Source organism: Microtus pennsylvanicus, chromosome X (genome assembly GCF_037038515.1).
Source record: "Microtus pennsylvanicus isolate mMicPen1 chromosome X, mMicPen1.hap1, whole genome shotgun sequence".
NCBI classification, from domain to species: Eukaryota; Metazoa; Chordata; class Mammalia; order Rodentia; family Cricetidae; genus Microtus; species Microtus pennsylvanicus.
Genome location: NC_134601.1, coordinates 54,425,452 through 54,446,359, shown reverse-complemented (window position 1 = coordinate 54,446,359; position 20,908 = coordinate 54,425,452).

Sequence of the window (20,908 nt, the reverse complement as noted above, 5' to 3'; positions counted from 1 at the left end):
GGAGCCCTGGACTGAGCTCCCAAGGTCCATTTGAAGAACACAAGAAGGGAGAATATGAGCAAGGAAGTCAGGACCATGAGGGGTTGGTCCACCCACTGAGACAGTGTGGCTGAACTAATGGGAGCTTACCAAATCCAGCTGGACTGCAACTGAACGAGCATGGGATCAAACTGGACCCTCTGAATGTGGCTGACAGTTGGGACAAACTGAGGAGCCAATGATAATGGCACTGGGATTTGTCTCTACTGCATGTACTGGCTTTTGGGGATCTTATTCTCTTTGGATGCATGCCTTCCTAAGCCTGGATGTAGGGGGCTGGGCCTTGGACTTCCCACAGGGCAGGGTGCCTTGCCCTCTCTTAGGACTGGAGAGGGTGGGGGGGAGGGACTATGGGGGAGCAGGAGAGAAGTGAAAGGAGGGGAGGAAGTGGGGATTTTGATTGGTATTATTTCTAAAGTAATAAAAAAGATTTATTTATTTATGATGCATTGTGTGTTCTGCTTGCATGTACACTTTCATACCAGAAGAGAGCACCATATTTCATTACAGAGGGCTGTTAGCCATGTGGTTGCTGGAATTGATCTCAGCACCTTCGGAAAAGTAGGCAGTGCTCTTAACTACTAAGCCATTTGTCCAGCCAGATCTGGCTCTTTTTAATTGCAATAGTTGTTTTTGTATTATTTTAAACGATATTATTTACTTTGTTTCCCATGCTTTTGGCATGTTCTCCTGAAAACGCCTTTACCAATATTTGGAAATGTTTTTCCCATGTTTATTTCTAGTAGTTTAGTGATTTGGAGTCTTTGATCCAGTTTGAACTTCCCTGTAACAAGAGTGAATGATAATTATTAGCTTTTAAACTTCTGCATGTGGCTTGTCAGTATTTCCAGCATTATTTCTTTAAGACACTGTCTTTTCTCCGAAATATGTATTAGATCCTTTGTACAATTGTACCTAGGAATGTCTGTGGGTCGGGTTCTATGTGTGTTTGTTTATATATATCACAACAATTAATGAAAATGAAGGCCATGGATTTGAAAAAGAGAAAGAAGGGGTAATAGGAGCATCTGGAGGGAAGAAAGGGAAGAGAGGAGGGAAACGATGTAATTGTATTATAATCTTGAAAAAACAGTAAATTTGAAAAAATCAAAGGCAGTGGTGGCGTATGCCTTTAGTCCCAGCACTGGGGAGGCAGAAGCAAGCAGATCTCCGGGAGTTCAAGGCCAGCCTGGTCTACAAGAGCTAGTTCCAGGACAGATTTTAAAGCTACAGGGAAACCGAGAGAGAGAGAGAGAGAGAGAGAGAGAGAGAGAGAGAGAGAGAGAGAGAGAGAGAGAATTAGCTGACTGTGGAATATGAGTTTATTGTTTGGATTCATTCTGCCCCAACAGACTAAATACTTGCTTTGATGCTAGTACAATGCTGTTTTGATTATTGCAGCATTGTAATTTATTTAAATTTTGATAGTATCATATCCTCAGTGTGTTTGGTTGTTTGGGGGAGATTAACATTGCTTCAACTATTTAGTCATTTGTTCCTATAAAACTTTTAGTATTGATTGTCTATTTCTTTGAAGAATAAAATGAGAATTTTATTAGGAATTTATTTAATCTTTACATTATTTGGAATATTTAGTAACTTGTTAACAATGCAAAATTTTCCAAATTCATGAGCAGAGGATTTCTTTTCATTCATTTTTCTAAGTTCTTTCATCAAGTTTTGTGCCAGAATGTATGTCCATGTCAGTAGGGGCTCAAGAATGGGGTTCCATTTAGATGAGAACTCTCCTACAATGTAATAGAACAAAAAGACCCCTTTGTCACCAGAAAAGGCTTCCAAGAACAAGGAATCTGGTACTGATGCCCACACAAGGTAAAGCTACAAGAGGAAAAAGTTTGCGCCCAGTAGGAGTCTATCAAAAGAAGCTCAGCATTCTAACCCATCCTCAGAGAGCCAGCCTGACTTCAAACTCTATTACAGAGCTATAGTATTGAAAACAGCTTGGTATTGGCATAAAAACAGAGAAGTCGACCAATGGAATCAAATAGAAGACCCGTATTCTAACCCTCAATCATATGAACACCGGATTTTCCATAAAAGAGCTAAAAGTATACAGTGGAAGAAAGAAAGCATCTTCAACAAATGGTGCTGGCATAACTGGATGTCAACCCGTAAAAGAATGAAATTAGATCCATATCTATCACCATGCATAAAACTCAGGTCCAAATGCATCAAAGACCTCAAGATAAATCTGAACACACAGAATCTGATAGAAGAGAAAACGGGAAGTACTCTACAACACACGGGCACAGGAGACCACTTCCGACGTATAACCCCAGCAGCACAGACATTAAAGGAAACATTGAATAAATGGGACCTCCTGAAACTGAGAAGCTTCTGTAAAGCAAAGGACACTGTCACTAAGACAAAAAGGCAGCCCTCTGACTGGGAGAAGATTTTCAACAACCCAGCAACTGACAAAGGTCTGATCTCCAAAATATATAAAAAACTCAAGAAACTAGATTTTAGAATGCTAATAACCCAATTAAAACATGGGGCCCTGAACTGAACAGAGATTTCTCAAAAGAAGAAGTTCAAATGGTTAAAAGACACTTAATGTCATGCTCAACCTCCTTAGTGATCAGAAAAATGCAAATCAAAACAACTTTGAGATACCATCTTACACCTGTCAGAATGGCTAAAATCAAAAACACCAATGATAGCCTTTGTTGGAGAGGTTGTGGAGAAAGGGGTACACTCATCCATTGCTGGTGGGAATGCAAACTTGTGCAACCACTTTGGAAAGCAGTGTTTCATTTTCTCAGGAAATTCGGGATCAACGTACACCTGGACCCAGCAATACCACTCTTGGGAATATACCCAAGAGATGCCCTATCATACAACAAAAGTATATGCTCAACTATGTTCATAGCAGCATCGTTTGTAATAGCCAGAACCTGGAAACAACCTAGATGCCCTTCAATGGAAGAATGGATGAAGAAAGTATGGAAATTATACATATCAGAGTACTACTCAGCAGTAAAAAACAATGACTTCTTGAATTTTGCATGCAAACGCACGGAAATAGAAAACACTATCCTGAGTGAGGTAAGCCAGACCCAAAAAGAGGAACATGGGATGTACTCACTCATAATTGGCTTCTAGCTATTAATAAAGGACATTGAGCCTATAATTAGTGATCCTAGAAAAGCTAAATAAGAGGGTGAACCCAAAGAAAAACATATCAACATCCTCCTGGATATTAACCTCCATCAGGCAATGAAAGGAGACAGAGACAGAGACCCACATTGGAGCGGTGGACAGAAATCCAAAGGTCCAAATCAGGAGCAGAAGGAAAGTGGGACATGCTTTCTTCCTGTAACAGTCCTAGATGTCCCGGAACTAGCTCTTTTTTTTATATTTGTTTTATTTTATTTTTTATTTTTTTGGCACAGGGTTTTGCCATAGCTATGAAGCATGTCCTGGAACTAGCTCCTGCAGCCCAGGCTAGCCTAGAACTCACAGAGATCTGCTCTCCTCAGCCACTATTGCCCGGCCATGTAATAACATCTTAAGCAGATCATTTCCTTTTGGGGGAGCATATCGTTTGTTTGCTTTTTGACAGTGTCATTAGCTAGAATTCTATTCCAACCCACTCCTAATATCTTGATGTTGTACTTGAAAAGCAATGTCTGGCTAGCATTCAGTGTGCTAACAGGCACTCCTGAACTAGCAGCCACTAAAGCTGACCATGTCCACTTAGTTCTAAACCCATTCTCTGAGCTGCTAGTGCTGGGTGGTGGGTGAGCATCACCGAAATTTTTACATGTTCACTCAGGCATCCTGGAGTCAAGCGTGTGCCTCTCTCCCATGCTCAATTCCAAATGATCTTGCATTTCCACACAATCTACCTGTCATCTCCTCCCTAAAACCTAGGAGGAACGGGCAGCATGTGGACACGCATTAAAGCACATTCTGGAAGCATGCCCTAGGAAAAAGATTTAACTCCATGCTACCTTTTCACACCCCCATCAGTCTCCCTCAGGTCCTCCTCATTTGGGACACAACCATCATTTGTGAGCTAAAACAGAGAGCACTTACCTCAGCAAGTGGGCAGAAGGGTCATCGCAGTCAGTCAGGACAGCAGTGAGTGACGGGCTCGCGAGTGTACAGCTTCTTCCTGCAAGCGAGTGCCTGGACATTGTGCGTGAGGACCCTGGAGAACTGGGGAGCATGCGCGGACCTGCGCATTGACGCATTGACGTCATCCTTTGCTTCCATCCTCTCGTTGTTTGGTCGGTAGCCCTGCCGAGATTCTAGACCTCGAGGTCAGTCATTCCCGGAACCCGAGTGCTGTTTTAGGTCCACAGTTGTAGTTATGACCAAGAAGCTTTATTATGTGCATAAATATTATACTCGGAAAGATTATGAGGAGGAAATAGTTTGTGAGAACGGAGTTGTGGCCTCCACGTCAGCTGCGGCCATGGAGGCAGATGGTGGCCATAGCCACACAGATTCTTCTTTGGAGCTTGACCTGGAAGAATTGAACACCTCAGAGGCTGGTGTGGCAAGGATTCCTCAGCGGCACCAGCGTCATCAAAACCTCTTCCATTTCACACCGCGTCAGATCAGGAAAATGGAATGCGTCTTTAAAAAATCCCAGGACCCAGATTTGGCTGCCAGGTATGTGGTTTGGAGCAAGAGCTCCCCAACCTCCCTGGCCTCTGGCTCATGTTGAGGAGCCTTTGGTTCTTTGAGGCCCTGTATTCCTTATCGTCCATCTCCAAGTCAAAGGTTTCTTCTCCTTTGGTGGTGGGCACAGGAGCATGCCCCGTGTGGGGCCCGAGCTCAGTACCAACAGGTAGCGCTGGCATGAAGCAAATGTCCATAGTCAACACCTCTCATTCCGAGTCATATTTTAATTTCTGTGAAATATAGAGACCAGAGTTTGTGGACCCAAACAACTTACTAGCATCAAGTTCACGAGTGCTAGGAGTTTATAGTTTGTTGTGTGACCTCCTCATCTTTTCAGGGACAGTGTACCTAGCCATCAACTCCTTTTTGTTTCTTTTTCCGCTACCCTAGTGCTGTTTTTAATTTAGCATACTTTGCTCAGCATAGACTTTGATATTTATTTTTAATTTTCAATAGTTGGTTAAAATTGTTTGTCTCTATCATTTAGAAACTTTTGCAGGAGATGAATTTATTTCAAAAGTGAGACTTCCTCTGAGAACAAATGTTAATGCCAAGTGTGAGGGAGGACAGTGATATTTTAAAAGGCATAGAATTCATGTATGACATTGTATTGCATGTAAAACCCTGCATGATAAACATCCATGGTTGTCTTTACACAGGAGAGAACTTGCAAGAGCTCTGAAAGTGCCTGAAGCAAAACTGAAGGTCAGTGAATCCAAACAAAGCAATTGGACAGACAATCTATAGCCTTCCTTAGGCATTAGCTAGCCTTGTCCTAGGCACTTTTAAATGAATGGATTCCATTTTATTTTTTTTTTCCCTGTTTGAATGTTGGTTTTTGGCACAGGGTTTCTCTGTGTAACCCTTGCTGTCCTTGAACTCATGGTTCTTTTGCCTCCAACTCCAACCCCCCCCCAAGTGCTGAGATTACAGCACTTGACAAACTGAGCTGTCTTTAACTCTATTTTAACCTTAGTTCAAACAGCTCTACATAAAAGGGACATCATTTCTAGGTGGGCAATATTCATAGCACATGGTTTTCATTGTGATGCAGTTTTGGACCCCCAGCTGGCCACACACTTAGCCTCCTATGGAAATACTCCTTGCCCCTTTCATTCTTTAATTGTCCCCGTCTTTCTATTTTGTGTCTGGAATATCAGGGTTAAAAGTGCTACACTGCATAAAGAAAAAAATGATCCTAACTTGAGACGATGGTATTAATACTGACAACCCTTAATGTTAATTTTTCTGGGATTCTGTGTGTGGCTAGGCAAACATATTGCCAAATAGTTATATTAGGGTTGAGAGGAGGCATGGAGTGATAGGTATGGAAGAACAACACTTACAACACAGAGATTAATATTGTGCAGGGCAGGATTCTGGAAATCTCGCTGAAGCAGAGATAGTATTCTTCATCCTGATGCTGGAGAACTTTGTATAACATGAAAGAATATGCTGGTCAGATTTACCATGCGTGGAAATCCCCACTGAAGTGTATATACTGCGGGAAAAAGACAAAATCATGGCCCTGCTTGCAGAGGTTGACACACAGCCGGGGCTTGCTTTTGTGAGCTGAGTAGGAAGTTCCATGTTAGGTGCCTTAAAGTGACTTCTCTCTCTTGGCTCGGGATGTGGAAGCCAATGCTAAAACAATCATGTCTCCCTCTGATTTTAGGTGTGGTTCGCCAACCGAAGAGCCATAGAGAGGAGTGAAACACTCGTACAGTTAGGAAACACACCTCCTGTTGAAGACATCACCATGCTGTGGGACACTGAGGAAGATTCTTCCTAGAATTGCATCATCATTCAGGAGCCAAATGGCTAATTGGTGACCAATGTGCCTATTGCCAACATTAACTAAAATTGATCACTCATGTTAACAATAAACACATAAGCTCCGCATGCTTTCTAGTATTTTGTACGATAAGATGTACACTTTTCAGGAAATTCCATTTAAACAGAATGACATAGTCTAGTTACATAGATTAGCATTTTAAGTCATGAGTTTTGCTTGCATAGATGAATATTCCCAATACATGGTGATTGGAAGACAGTGGATCACATAAGCCTTCTTGATTCAGGCTTAGTAGATCCTCTGAGCAAGTGATTCAGAAGTAATCCTGCAAACAAGAAATCTAAGGAGAAGGTGGAACAGACCATATTGATGGTGATGAAAACTTTTATTTGGGGGATTGTACCAATACTTTTTTATTCTTAAAGAAATTAGATTTTTTGTCATACCTGTTTATGGTTTTCCTTCCTCCCAGTTCCTCCCCACTTACCCTCCTATCTGGATACATTCCCCTTTTTGTCCTTCAGCTCACATAGATGGAAGCTGCCCACAGGCCTTCCTGGACCTGCTGAAGACATTCATGGGCAGGAGGTGGTCACTGTGATGAGCAAATGTGTGTTGGAGAAATTGGAAGGAACGAATCAGAACGGTTCATGTGCTGTAGAAAGAGGGAGAACAGAAGGAACAAAGGGGGTGAGGAGCAGACTACTGTGGGCATCCTGCTAACCACCCAGGGTTGAGGTGGTACCCAGACCTGGCCGGGCTGCTACCAAGGTTCTGTGGGACCATGGTCCTACTGCGGGCAGGGACTGTGTGGACATGCATGGGTTGTGCCATCATCAAAGACCACTGGACGCCCTGTGTCTTTATTTTCACCTGTTGGTGGAACATGCCACTTCAGGGGCTGTACTGATCTGAGTGTCCTGCACTGCCACCGGTGCCATTGTGACATCAGGGACTGAGATGCTGCTGAAGGACATGTCTGAGAGAGTGGCCAGGGTCTCTGTGTTGATGTCCATGGCTCCTGCTACCACTGAAGGCTATGTGTATGCCTGGCGTCTGGGCTCCCACCTGAGGCCATGTTGGTGTCCTGGGTCATGCTGCTGATGGAACCAAGCCAATTTGAGTACCTGTGCTCCCACCTAGGGTCTTAGGGGCGTCCACATGTGCCTACTCCCAAGGACCATTCTGGGTCCCTTTCAGAACTGCAACCAGGTTCTGTGTTGAAGTCCATGTCCTGTGTTGTCACCAAAGACCACATGGATGCTCAGGGCCTGGGCTGTAATCTGGGACCTTGTTGGTATGCAAGCTTCCAGAGTCATTCTGATCTGAGTAATCTGTGCTGCCACCCAGGGCCTTGGTGTTATACAGGCCCAGGTAGCTACTGAGTGCCATGTGTGTGTCCCTGTCCCAATGGCAGGCAGTAGTCTGCTCCTCACCCCCTTTGCTCCTTCTGTTCTCCCTCTTTCTACAGCACATGAATCATTCTGATACGTTCCTTCCAATTTCTCCACCACACATTTGCTCATCACAGTGACCGTCTCCTGCCCATGAATGTCTTCAGTAGGTCCAGGAAGGCCTATGTGCGGCTTCCACCCACCTGAGCTGTTTTCAAAGAGGGGCAGAAAGGGGAATATATCCAGATAGGAGGGTAAGTGGGGAGGAACTGGGAGGAAGGAAAACCATAAACAGGTATGACAAAAAATCTAATTTCTTTAAGAATGAAAAAGTATTGGTATAATCCCCCAAATAAAAGTTTTCATCACCATTAATATCGTCTGTGCCAACTTCTCCTTAGATTTCTTGTTTGCAGGATTACTTCTGAATCACTTGCTCAGAGGATCTACTAAGCCTGAATCAAGAAGGCTCATGTGACCAACTTTCCCCAATCACCATGTATTGGGAATATTCATCTATGCATGCAACACTCATGACTTAAAATGCTAATCTATGTAACTAGAGTTTGTCATTCTGTTTAAATGGAATTTCCTGAAAAGTGTACATCTTATCGTACAAAATACCAGAAAGCATGCGGAGCTTATGTGTTTATTGTTAACATGAGTGTACAATTTTAGTTAATCTTGGCAATGGGCACACGGGTCACCAATTAGCCATTTGGCTCCTGAATGAAGGATGATGCCATTCTAGGAAGAATCTTCCTTAAAGTCCCTAAGTATGATGATGTCTTCAACAGGAGGTGTGTTTCCTAACAGTACGAGTGTTTCCCTCCTCTCCTTGGCTCTTCGGTTGGCGAACCACACCTAAAATCAGAGGGAGACAAGATTGTTTTAGCATTGGCTTCCACACCCAGTGCTGAGAGAGAAGTCACTTTAAGGCATCTAACATGGGACTTCCTACTCAGCTCACAAAAGCAAGCCCCGGCTGTGTGTCAACTTCTGTAAACAGGACCATGATTTTGTCTTTTTCCCGCAGTATATACACTTCAGTGGGGACTTCCACCCATTGTAAATCTGACCAGCATATTCTTTCATGTTATACAAAGTTCTCCAGCATCAGGATGAAGAATACTATCTCTGCTTCAGCGAGATTTCCAGAATCCTGCCCTGCACAATATTAATCTCTGTGTTGTAAGTGTTGTTCCTCCATACCTATCACTCCATGCCTCCTCTCAACCCTAATATAACTATTTGGCAATGTGTTTGCCTAGCCACACACAGAATCCCAGAAAAATTAACATTAAGGGTTGTCACTATTAATTACCATCGTCCCTATTTAGGATCATTTTTTTCTTTATGCAGTGTAGCACTTTTAACCCTGATATTCCAGACACAAAATAGAAAGACGGGGACAATTAAAGAGTTAAAGGGGCAAGGAGTATTTCCATAGGAGGCTAAGTGTGTTGCAAACTGGGGGTCCAAAACTGCATCACAATGAAAACCATGTGCTATGAATGTTGTCCACCTAGAGCTGATGTCCCTTTTATGTAGAGCTGTTTCAACTAAGGTTAAAATAGAGTTAAAGACCGCTCAGTTTGTCAAGTGCTGTAATGTCAGCACTTGGGGGGTGGAGGTGGAGGCAAAAGAACCATGAGTTCAAGGACAGCAAGGGTTACACAGAGAAATCATGTGCCAAAAACCAACATTCAAACAGGGAAAAAAATATAATGGAATCCATTCATTTAAAAGTGCCTAGGACAAGGCTAGCTAATGTCTAAGGAAGGCTATTGATTGTCTGTCCAATTGCTTTGCTTGGATTCACTGACCTTCAGTTTTGCTTCAGGCACTTTCAGAGCTCTTGCAAGTTCTCTCCTGTGTAAAGACAACCATGGATGTTTATCATGCAGGGTTTTACATGCAATACAATGTCATACATGAATTCTATGCCTTTTAAAATATCACCGTCCTCCCTCACACTTGGCATTAACATTTATTCTCAGAGGCAGTCTCACTTTTGAAATGAATTCATCTCCTGCAAAAGTTTCTAAATGATAGAGACAAACAATTTTAACCAACTATTGAAAATTAAAAATAAATGTCAAAGTCTATGCTGAGCAAAGTATGCTAAATTAAAAACAGCACTAGGGTAGCGGAAAAAAGAAACCAAAAGGAGTTGATGGCTAGGTACACAGTCCCTGAAAAGATGAGGAGGTCACACAACAAACTATAAACTCCTAGCACTCGTGAACTTGATGCTAGTAAATTGTTTGGGTCCACAAACTCTGGTCTCTATATTTCACAGAAATTAAAATATGACCTGGAATGTGAGGTGTTGACTATGGATATTTGCTTCCATCTGCCTCCATGGCCGCAGCTGACGTGGAAGCCACAACTCCGTTCTCACAAACTATTTCCTCCTCATAATCTTTCCGAGTATAGTATTTATGCTCATAATAAAGCTTCTTGGCCATAACTACAACTGTGGACCACATAAGAAAGCTGACAACCACCTATTACTCTAGCTCCAGGGTATCCAGTGTCCTTGTCTGGACACTGCAGACACCCACACACATATACAAATACTTACACGTGAAAGCACACACACATACACATAAATAAAACCTAAACTATATCTAAAAATGAGCTGAATCTTCCAAGAACTGGGAAAACCCTAGCGAATCTGTTAGGAAGAGGAGTCATGACCCTTCCCCATTTCCCTCCGTGATTAGCTCAGGCAACGATTATTTTCCCGAAAAGGTGTCATATGCCTTATTTTGTGTGTTTATACAAGTTGATTACTTGACTGTTTGTAGATTTGGCAGTGTAGATGAAGAGACAGGGACCCTGAGCCTGCAGTATGCCAGTGCAGGAAGCTGAATCTTTCTGATGACATGGAATCATGGGATGATACTTGACATTTATACTTGGGCCTCAGAACAGTTTCCCCCTCTCACTGAGTACCAAGCACTTTCTAGGAGACCTCTGGATTATAACTTCAGAGGAAGAAGAGAGTAGACAGCAAAGAAAGAAGCAGCATAAGAAAAAGAAAATGGGATTGGCAGTGCCAGCTTTGTCTAATAGGAAGCTAAATCCCAAAGACTGAGCTCTACATATCTTGGGACCCTGAATGAAATGCTTCATTCACAGCTTCCTAAACCATGAATGGGGATGACATCAATGGCACAGGACCGGGATACCGTCCGGGTTCATGAATTACTTGCAGAATTTTGGCATCCTTTTACTTCAGCTTCACAAACCAGTGTACCAGCAACTACAGTTTCCTTCCCCTGGGAAGCACATCCTCAAAGCTCTTGATGTCTTCCACAAAGCCTAGTAACTCACCACCTAGATAGATTTTATATTAGCTTCCATTTTCTGGCTTGGACCTTTTCTTCCTTGCACCTCCTTCCATTCAACAGTGGTGGAGGATGGGCCTATGGATTCAGCCCTGTTGCTGCACCTTATTACACCTTACGATGTTTGTCTTTGGCTTGTGCTTGGGAGAGGCACTTAATATTTGCAACGGAGTTCGGCCTCATCATTTTCATGGATATAATAAATCATGTAGTAGGCCACAAAAGCAACTGTACCAAGTGTGTCAAAGAGATGACTTCCTGGCAGAGTTCCTGGCAGTTCTCACACCTAGAGCAGCTAGATAGAAGGACAAGGCAGAGGAAGCATTGAAAGTCAGCCAGTTCTGTTGCAGGAGCCCTGCTCAGGTAACCCCATGAGCTTTGGGAGTCAGCCTACAACCGGAAGGGCCCTAATGGAACACAGATCAGGTCATATGCTGTGGGACACAGAGCTCATGCAGTGTGGGTATTGGTGGATGCATGAAGCACCATGCTGAGGTCCACACGTGCACTGCAGAGTGGCAGACATTGCTCCCAATCAGAGTACCTTACCTGAATGACAGTCTCACCACTAGGATAATACTTTCAGAGCTCTCGTCAGCCTGGAAGCTGCTGACTTCTGTAGTACTGTAAATAGCCCAATGAAAGTGATTTTACCAATTCATTGTCCCTCATACTCGGCACTAATGGGATGTCTCCACCAAATCCCTCCCATCAGATCTCAGGGAACACCATGGAAGAGGAGGTAGGAGGGGTGTGAGAGCCAGAGGGGATGGAGGACACCAGGATAACAAGTCCCTCTAAGTGGACTGAGCACAGCTCATAGGAACTCTCAGAGACTGCGACAGCAAGCTCAGGGCCTACAGTGTCTCTGCTAGTCCTCTACATATAAACTATAGCTTTCAGTTTAGTGTTTTTTTTGGGACTCCTGAGTGTGAGAACCAATGGTATCTGACTCCTGGGATCTTTTCCTTCTCTTAGTTTGCCTTGTCCAACTTCGATGTGATAAACCTTTTTAGCATATTTTATTTTATTTCATTAAAAGGAACGATAATGTACTATAGGCCAATCTGGTGAGGGTACTCTCTCAGTTCAAGTTTCCTTTTCCAAAATGACTCTAGCTTGTGTCAGGCTGACATAAAACTAGCCGGCAAGACAGTCAAGAATGTAGTTTATCTGTATTGTATTCATTTATATTACACAAGGATTTTTAAATTCTGTTTGTTTGTTTGAGAAAAGATCTCATTATGGATTACTTTCTGATCTGGAATTTCCTACATCGACCAGCAGAGCCTCAAATATGTGGTGGTATTGTTGCATTTGCTTTCTTAATGCTGGGATTATAGGTATGTGATACCATGCACAACATTGTTGACTGTTTCTTATAGAAATATAAAATATTAGACCTGAGTTTATATATGAAAATTTGAATTACAATTAAATTCCTGATAACAGTTGGAATGACCAGAGACCAGATCCCCCATCCGTGTTCATGAACGGCATTGCTAGTTCACGAAGGCTTTCTTCTCGCCCATGGAAGCATCAGTTCCTCGTCACAGAAACTCAGTCTCTTCATCTAGGGATAGTAAATATATTTGTAACCTGTAGCAAAAATGCTGACACCAGAAACAGACATGTCTAGAGGGGCAGATTCTACTAAGGACAAAACCCCTCGACCCACATGACAATAGCAGAGGACCAAAGGACATGCTTTGCGGAGGCAAATGCTTTGTTCACCACATTCAGGCCATGGAGTCTGCAAGTTAAGTGAGAGCTGACGCATGGATGTCCATCTGAGCATGAAAGAGGACATGGAGGTGCTTTGTGGTCAGAGCCAGGATGATGGCAGGTGTCCCAATTAACTCCCAGATACTACATTTCTCTGGGGATAGCTCAGTGTTCTTCTCCTGTTCTAAATCTGCAACTTTTGGTTTCCCATCACGGACTCTGGGACCCAGGGTTCCAATACCTTCCACAGCCAGTGTGTGTGTATGTGTGTGTGTATTTGTGTGATTTTGTGTGTGTGTGTGTGCTCGTGTTGTGTTCATTTTCTTTACTTTTTCTTTTTTATGTATTTTTGAGATAGACTTTTTATGTAGCTTTTGGTACCTGTAATGGAACTAGGTCTTGTAGAACAGACTGGCCTTGAACTCACAGAGATCAGCCTGCCTCTGCCTCCTGAGTGCTGGGATTAAATGCATGTGCCACCACTGCCTGGCAATGTGTTCATTTTCTGTATGGTGAACTCTTCGTGGATGACCGGAGAGACCATGAGTGTAAGTCCTGTCAGGAACAAAGAGCCCTGCCATAGTAGCTGTAGCAATGGAACATAATGGAAAGAGGAAGTGGCCAGGAGCACAGGTAACCTGGGGTCAGTCTAGAATCCCTGGGACTTCATGCTTTCAGCTTGTGATTCCAGAGCTGGGAGAATATTTCCCTAATATTCCTAATGTTCCTAGTCCTTATGTTTGTGGGATACGCACCATGCTCATGGCCTGAGCAAGGTATGAGCTCAGACCTTATTCCCCACTCTTTGGCTCATTTCATGCTTCTGACATCACACTTCTGAGTCTTGATATTTGTCTCCCCCTGCCTCCTGACACATTCCTTACCTCCCTTTACTCCATGAGAGTGCAGCCCTTTCTCCACCCTACTCCTGAACATTCTCATCTTCCTCTCTCTCTCTCTCAGGATGTGTCCCGCTCCCCCTGCTCTCCCTCACAGTCCTGTCTATGCAGCCATGTCTGTCACCTCAGATTCACTGGAATGTTCCTCCAATTTCACTCCAGTGTTCTTTTGTCTCACTGCTATCAATCTTGAGGTCATTGAGGAAAGAAGCCTGACATCCAGACTCTCCTGAGTTCTTTGAGACTGGGCATGGACTCTGAACTTCTGATATGTGTCTGCCTGCTGCAGGTTTAGCAAAGCTCACACTCAGTCAATTGAGCCGTCCCACATAGCCTAGCACTGCCGATGTCTGCTCTGCATCAACATCCTTGTGCACACCCAGCAGAAGTCTGCACAGCCTGGCCTTACTTAGTCAAAGTCTTATTATCTTTAGTCAACCGAATTCTTCCTTATTGAAAGTAGTTCTGTGAATAGAGTTTCCAGACACTACTCTAACCCTCTCTTAAACTGTGAATTCCCACATTCCCAGGTTGCCATTGTTCTTAGATCTATTTCTGTTAGTTTATGTGTGTGACTGTTTGGGCTGCCTTTATGTATGTGTACTACGTTCCTTTCTAATGTCCGTGGAGCTCAGAAGAAGTTAGTAGATACCCTGGAAATGGGGCTCTAGACAGCTGTGGCCCACCATGTTGGTAACAGTAACTGAACCTGGGTCTTCTGCAAGAGCACCAAGTACTGTTAAGCACTGTGTCATCTCTCTAGTCCAAACCAGGCTTCATTGTAGTGACAGTGATCTCAGTTATATCCCTAAATGCATGATATAACAGAAGAAGAAGCTAAACTTCTTTTTCTTTTCCACAGTCGGGGTCAGAGCCCTGGTTGCTCAGTGTTTAGGCCAAAGAAAACAATTCGCTCCAAGCTGTGTTGACTTTGTCCCACCCTGAACATGATCTCAGCTCCTTTTCCTATTTCTGTCTGGATGACCCTCCACCCCCCCACCCCCCGCCCGACCTGGGAAAAGCCTCGTTTCTACCACTGGAGAATTCAGTCAATGTTTTCCTTTCATAGTTGTGATATTGGAACTTCACCATCGCTGAGGTCCTAGGCCTCTCCTCTGGGACCCCAGGTACTCATACTTCCACGATGAGCCTTCACTCCTGACCTATATACTTGACATTGATCATGAATCATATTCCAGAAACCTTGCTTCAGGCAGCTTCTGTGAAGATGGTCAAGGTGGACTTAACTCTGGAGTCTTAAGACACCTGGGAGGCTGGCTCTCCGAGGATGGGTTAGAATGCTAAGCTTGTTTTGATAGACTCCTCCTGTGCACAAACTTTTTCCTCTTGTAGCTTTACCTTGTGTGGGCATCAGTCCCATATTCCTTGTTCTTGGAAGCCTTTTCTGGTGAAAAAAGGGGTATTTTTGTTCTATGACATTGTAGGATAGATCTCATGTAAGTGGAACCCTATCCATGAGCCCCTATGTGCACGGACATACTTTTGGGCAGGATTTGTTGAAGGCAACTTGAACATTCATTGCAGAAATTGAGATACAGAAGTCGCCACATTGGATATACCAGGTTCTGTTCTCTGTTTCTGTCCCCTTTCCCCAGCTGGTCATCCTCAATCCATTTCTTTTCCGTTCTTGACCCCGTCAATGCTCCTTGTAAAGCCTTCCCTTCTCCATATGCCCTACCCTTCCATACTATTTCCTTACCACATCAGATCCTGTGCTGTCTACAGTCACTGGCCATGTATGCCCTCTTTTTCTAAAGGGATTCATATTGTCTACACCACTAGCATGAACCTCTAATGGAAGAAATCCCACTGTCCAAATACAGAGTATTTCATACCCTCAGATGGGCTTAGAAGACATTCAAATACAGCCTTAGTCCCTCACCTAATATATAGTCTACAGATTACAGAAAATTTCATATTAGCATCCAACAAAATCTGTGTAGGTTTTTTTTTACAGATATTCATTGTGTGTTTGTGTGTGTGTTTGTGCGTATGTAAAGGAGTGTTATTGTACCATTGGCTTTTGTGTATGTATTTATATATGATCTAACACTTAGAATGACACCTACAAGATCTGTCTCTCCAGTTACATGTTTGTTTAGTAACACATATTAATACATACTAGATAGTTCCTAAATGTGGCTGCAAGTACTTATTGAGTGTGCCAACTCTCTTAAAGCATTTGCACTTACATTGGGTTAGAAATAAATAAGCCCTTACAATAATTAAATATTCACACATCTCACAGAAACAAGGAAAGGAAACTATATTTTTCTCAAGTACACATTTTCACTGTGTCTTGCAATGAGAACTTAAGGGTAGCCAACTAGGTGGATATTAGAAAATATTTGAACTGGAGACTGTTGGCAGTACCCAAAAAACTACTGGCTTTTTCTGAATCAACAATTGTACTTCTGGCTCCTAAAATTTGTTGTGAATTTGCCACGAGCACAAATAGGCAGCATCAAATATGTATTTGATTAGGGATGTGGAACTTTGAAGTGGACTGTGGTGTCGTAGGTGCCAGGTGAACCCAAATTCCCTGAGGTTCGCTTGAGGAAAACCAGGTACATACAATTCAGATGAAAGTCACCTTTGCTTAGAATAGTGGTTCTCAACAAGTTTGACCCACTTGGGGTTGCTTCTCAGATATCCTGCATGTCAGATATTTACATTATAATTCATAACAATAACAAATTATAGTCATGAAGTAGCAACAGACAATTTTATGGTTGTAGGTCACCACCACATGGGAAACTGTATAAAGTGTTGAACCATCAGGAAGGTTGAGAACCACTGCTTTAGAATCATATAGAAAGCTGTTCTCTCTGTGCCAGTTCAGATGGATTCAGTGGCATTGCAGTCAATGTCTACAACAATTCTGCCTGCAAATTCCTCAAATGAAGTCCTTGGGTCATTCTGGATCATTGGCCAACATTGGCCTCTCCACAAGTTTAGGTGTTCTGTGGCCTGGGATCATTTTGTGAACCCGGGGAAGTGTATCCCTACCCCTGTGCCTTCTTCTGCTCCCCAACTGTCTTGTTCTGTAAATATGACCTGATTAGTTGCCCGGGAACAACAACATACTCTCTTATATCCAAAATGTGCCAGAAACATGTATGTTTAACGAAGATGACAGGAGTTCCTTTGTGGCCTGCTCTGCTCTGTCCCCAGGTACATGAATGGTATAAGGCCATATGGATTTCCAAACATCATGTGACTTCATGGGGAGAGTGTCATGAGGATCATGACAGCCTCAAGTGCGCATTTCTGTCATTGTCTCTTGTTATGCAGTTCCTTAGCAGTGTCCTCTAGTGTTAAAGCATTCAGTCCAGCAGAAAAGCACTTTAAGGGGTAACCAATTGTGAGTAACTTCAGGAAGAGCCCCAAACTGAATGGATCCAGTAGTCTCCGTACTCCCAAGTGTAGATAAATAGTAGAGACTGCTGGGAGTCATTCTCAAACCAGCAGAGCAGTCTGGAAGAAACCAGTAGAACAGCTCAGCAGGAACAGAGACCAGGTGAGCTGCCTGGAAGAGGCTAGAGGAGCTGATCTGTCTGGAAAGACTGCAGCCTGCTGTCCTGTCTGTGGACTGCACAGTGTGGCTCAGGTTTCCAGATTTGGCGAGCCATCAGTCCTACCTTGGTAGGCTTTCAGGACAAAGCTGATTTGGAGTCATTTCTCTCCTGTAAGCAACCGCTCACCCATATTCCTGTAAGGAAGTCTGGTAAATGCAATTTGTTCTCCAGGTGGACTCTGGCATTGTTGTTCCTTCTGTCTGGGGCAGGATTCCTTTCTGCAGTAGTAAATGTGTGTTGTTTCCTTAGAAAAAGTGTGTTTCACAACAGCAGCTGAGAGTCAGATGTTGCCAGAGGCAAAAGGAGTAGGTGAGGCTGCAATACAGAAGGCCAGTGTAACTGTTCTGAGGCCCAAGTATAAATGTCAAGTATCATCCCATGAATCCATGTCATCAGAAAGACCCAGCTTCCTGCACTGGCATACTGCAGACTCAGGGTCTCTGTCTCTTCATCTACTCTGCCAAATCTACAAATAGTCAAGTAATCAACTTGTATAAACACACAAATTGAGGCATATGACACCTTTTCGGGAAAATAATCGGTGCCTGAGCTAACCAGAAGGGGAAATGGGGAAGGGTCATGACTCCTCTTCCTAACAGATTCGCTAGGGTTTTCTCAGTTCTTGGAAGATTCAGCTCATTATTTAGATATATTTTAGGTTTTATTTATGTGTATGTGTGTGTGCGTTCAGGTGTAAGAATTTGTACATGTGTGTGGGTGTCTGCAGTGTCCCGACAAGGACACTGGATACCCTGGAGCTAGAGTAATAGGTGGTTATCAGCTTTCTTATGTGGGCTCTGGGAGCCGAACTCCGGTCCTTTATTAGAGCAGCAAGGGCTCTTGATCACTGAACCATCTATCTATCCAGTCCCCCATTGTGCGTTTTTAGCAAAACTTCCATCTTTGCACTTACTCAAAAGAAACCTCTTTCAAAAATCTAATGATTCACAGAGATTCCCAAGAGAAAAAACATGAAATGATTCAAAGACATCTGCAGACAGGCACTGGGTTGAGCTCTGGGAGTCCCCCTGAGGAAGGGAAAAGGGATTGTATGAGCCAGGGGGTTCAAGGTCATGATGGAGGAACCAAAGGCACAGCTGATCTAAGCTCCTGGGACCACATGGGCTCTGGACCCACAGTTAAGGAGCTTTCATGGACCCGACCTAGGCCCTCTGCATGTGTGGGACTATTGTGTAGCTTGTTCTGTTTGTAAGGTTCCTAGCTATGAGATCAGGACCTGTCCCTGGTGCTTAGCTGACTTTCTGGAACCTATTCCCCGTGGTGGATACCTTACCCAGCCTTTATACAGGGTGAAGAGCTTGGTCCTCCCTCAACTTGATGTGCCCTGCTATGTTCAAGTCCACAGGAGGCCCGCCCCTTTCTAGATGGAGACTTAGGAACAGTGGGTAGAAGGGAAGGGGGATAGATGGGAGTCAGGGAGGGTGAGAGGTTGAGAGGAGAGGAAGGAAAAAAAAACTGTGATCCCTATTGTAAAATAAAGGGAAATGTTAATTTAAAAAGAGATTTTAGCCTCTTCCCCTGTATAAAGGACTGCAAGCCGTAATAAAGACATTAATGCTAAAAAAATAAAGAGAAAGAAAAAAATTAAATGATTCCCTATTCTATATCTGTAAACAGATTTAGCCATTCATTTTATATCTATATTGTGTATACAGTGTAAAAGGATATGACTACTGATCCCAAAAATTCTAAGAGCAAGGAAAACCCTAAGGAATCGGTCAGGAAGAATGGACTGAACCTCCCCAACTTCCAACCTTGAATAACTCTGACACGTATTCTTTTGTGGAAAACGTGTCACATGCTATATGTCATAGGCCAAGTATTATTCTAAATATTGCCTGAATATTTGTGTGTTTACCTTCAGTCACACAGGAGTAAGGGACTGACCAAATCAATACCTCGGTGTTAAGAGCTGATGCAAATATTACACCTGAAATTTAACAGAAATTATTAAATATCTGAGGTGATTATAATCATTATTATTATTTCGGCTTTTTGAAACATGATTTCTTTGTGTAACAGTCCTAGATGTCCTGGAACTAGCTCTTTTTTTTGTTTTTTTTTTTATTTTGTTTTAAATTGTTTTGTTTTTTTTTGACACCGGGTTTCTCCGTAGCTTTGAAGCCTGTCCTGGAACTAGCTTTTGTAGCCCAGGCTAGCCTAGAACTCACAGAGATCTGTTTGTCTCAGCCACTATTCCCCGGCCATGTAATAACTTCTTAAGCAGATCATTTTTCTTTTGGATTAACACACCGTTTGTTTTAATTGGACTGTGTCGTTAGCTAGAATTCTATTCCAACCCAGTCCCAAAACCTTGATGTTATACTTGAAAAGCAATGTCTGGCTCGCATTCAGTGTGCTAACAGGCACTCCTGAACTAGCAGCCACTAAAGCTGACCATGTCCACTTAGTTCTAAACCCATTCTCTGAGCTGCCCTTGCTGGGTGAAAGTCTGGTAAATGCAATTTGTTCTCCAGGTGGACTCTGGTATTGTTGTTCCTCCTGTCTGGGGCAGGATTCCTTTCGGCAGTAGTAAATGTGTGTTGTTTCCTTAGAAAAAGTGTGTTTTGCATTAGGAGGTGAGAGTAAGATGTTGCTAGAGGCAAAAGGAGTAGGTGAAGCAGCAATACAGGAGGCCAGTGTAACTGATAATCAGACAGTGGTCTAGGGTCCTAAGACACAAAGCTCAGGCTTTGGAGCTGGCCACCATGTGCCACCTCCCACTGTCAAGCATTTCCTTGCTTCACAGCAGCCTGCCCTTTCCACTCCTTTTATGCCCATTCTTCTGTCTTTTCCCCTCTCTTCCTTCTCAGAGGTTAGAATCCAAGGATTTATTAGCAGTGAGTAAAAGGGAAGGTGAGTGTGTCCTGTTCTGCTGATGCTCACACGATGCACATATTAGGGGATTGCTGTGTGAGGCATCACCCTTGAAGAACTCAGCTTCTGGCATTAGCAGGATATAGACTCAGAGACTCTGCTTTTTATATTTATGGCTGAAATCTACAAAAGAACTCATCTTTATAAAAACACACAGTATATTAAAAAGGGTAATAAATATTCAGGAAGGATAGTATTGTCTTCAGAGTGGCTATTCTACCCTTTTTGCTGATAGGGTGTTTAGGAGGGATTTGATAGATTTACTTAGGTCAAGAGTCTTTGGGGAAACTGTTATGATTTATGAACCCCTATAGTGTATGTAGGGCTCAATGTTCAGTAAGCTGAATATTCAAAAGATTTTTTTGTTTGTTTTGCGAGACAGCGTTTCTCTGCAGTTTTTGGAGGTTGCTCCGGATCTAGCTCTTGCAGACTAGGCTGGGCTTTAATTCACAGATGTTCACCTGCCTCTAACTCCCAAGTGCTGGCATTAAAGTTTTGTGCCACCTTATCCTGGTAAAAGTATACTTAATGTTGTTTGAAGATGTTA